This window comes from Octopus bimaculoides, chromosome 25 (genome assembly GCF_001194135.2).
Source record: "Octopus bimaculoides isolate UCB-OBI-ISO-001 chromosome 25, ASM119413v2, whole genome shotgun sequence".
In the NCBI taxonomy this organism is placed as follows: Eukaryota; Metazoa; Mollusca; class Cephalopoda; order Octopoda; family Octopodidae; genus Octopus; species Octopus bimaculoides.
Window position 1 is genome coordinate 17,671,991 of NC_069005.1, and position 2,424 is coordinate 17,674,414.

Below are 2,424 nucleotides of genomic sequence, written 5' to 3' on the forward strand. Positions count from 1 at the left end.
TTTCCGGCTTTAATAATAAAAAAGTATATTTTATAAATAAAAAGTATACTGGCCACTGGTATAAATTGTTATTTTTAATAATGTTTACCCTTAGTACTTTATATATATATATATATATATATATATATATATATATGTATATGTATATATATATTTATATATATATATTTATATAAGTACTAAAGGTAAAAATTATGATTAAAAATAACAATTTATACCAGTGGCCAGTATGCGTAAAAAAACGTCCAAGGACTGCAAGTTGGTTGAAGACATTTGAATTGAACACATGATGTATAATGGTGGAACTCTATACGCACGTGTGTCCTTTCATGGAGATGGTGTGTATTCATGTTCTATTATTATGTATCCCCAGTGGATTCCACTGACAATCCACAGATAGTTGTTGAATTATTAATGGTGAAACTTCAAAGTATAGAATTGACTGGTCTTTTTATATCTTTTCATAGTGTCTTGCATGAGTACATCCGACACACCGTTAAATGAAAAGGCTTTTTTCATGGTTAGACGATTTGGAGTCTACTTTCAACATGTAAGGAAACCACTTAGTAGCTTTCCTCCTATGTTATATATATATATAGAGAGAGAGATACATATTTTGTTGACACTATAAGAATTTATGAACTTTCAAGGGAATATGAAATAATTCACTTTTGGAGCAGTCTAATTCAGTATTATGATGGCATGTAAATATTAGGTTGAAAAACCCTTTTGAATAGAAAAAAGAATTACACACACACACACACACACACACACATTATATAGATACATTAAATACATATTTATACATTGGTATGATTACTGCAATATGAAGTGAATGTGCAGTCCTATAATATATACCTGTCAAATGTTCTTTTATCATTTATTTTTTGATATTGTGCTCTGAACTTATCTTCTGGGTCATATCTTATCTTCTGGCCCAGAGTAGAAGACATCAGAGAATTCATATCTACTTGCTGCCAGAGCTTGTTAATGCTGTGAAATATAAGTATTTTGAGTTCTAACAACTTGTTATTGGTACTGTTATGTTTAAGCAAAATCAGCCGATTGATTGATCAACAGACACACAGACAAAAAGGAACATACTGAAATGAATACTTAAGTTTAATATTTAGATACCTCAAAATGTCAACACTGGCAACAACAGGCCAGTAACTAAAACAGTACACACAGGTACAATTCCTGGCCTAACTCAACTGCAATAAAATGTTGATTGAAACCTTGTTTAACCAACATATCTAATATAGTGAGAAATGGTCAAAAATTACCCAAGTTTAATGCTTGGTTTGGCTCTGATAAATCATTTGAAGATAAGAGAATAATTGGAATTGATGAACACACCAGTCAAAAAACTTATCCACAGCTGCATGGACTGGCTCCTTAGTCACAGACACCACACAACTGAAGAACTTCTTAGCCTCTCTGCTATTCTATTGACTTGGTACATTTTTTTGTCTGATTTATTGTTATTTCTTTTTCTGAGCATCAACCTATTGAACACTGAAACTCTTTTTACTTGTTTGTACATATAAAATATAAGAAAATATTTAAATAAGAAAGTATGTATATAGAAAATGAAGTTATTTCATTCAACCTGGGTAGAAATATAGAAAAAAGAAGTTGAAAATGCACTGGGATTTTTATTTTTAAATTTGTGAACTGGTTAAATTTGTTAACAGGTTTCACAGATTTCTCTCATTTTCAAAAGTTGAAATAGAAAGATGTGGAGTTATATTGCAACTGTCTTACTTCTGATTGGAGTTCAAAAATTCTCTTGTTTTTAGAGAGAGAACATGGCTCAAATTAGCATGTTTTGATTGGCCGAGGATGATCACAAGATTAGGTTTAGAAATTTGTATAATAAGTTCCCAACTATGTCTGTTTTTTAATGTCATGGAACAATATGTAAGTTAAAGCTGTTACAATTGGATCAACATGTCTAGTGACAATCCCAAACAATCAAGGCTCTCTGAATTTAATCTGTCAAATGTAGGAGAGGAAGGTCACATGATTAGCCTTAGAAATTTTTGTAGGTTCCCCACCATGTTTGTGCATTAATATCATGTGACTATCTTTTGTGCTGAAAATTAAGGCTGACAGCAAGGAACTTACAAGAATTACCAAACCTAATCAAATAATCATCATCAGCCAATTAAAATATATCCAAAACAGATACTAATTTGAGCAACGTTCTCTCTGAAAAAACAAGAGCATTTTTGAACTCCATCAGAAGTAAGACAGTTGCAGCATAACTCAACATCGTTCTATCTCAACCTTTGAAAATCAGAGAAATCTGTGAAACCTGTTAAGCCTTTAAAAATTTTTAAATAAAAAATTAAAATGAATCCCAGTGCATTTTCAATTTCTTTAATATATATATATATGTATGTATGTATGATGACATAT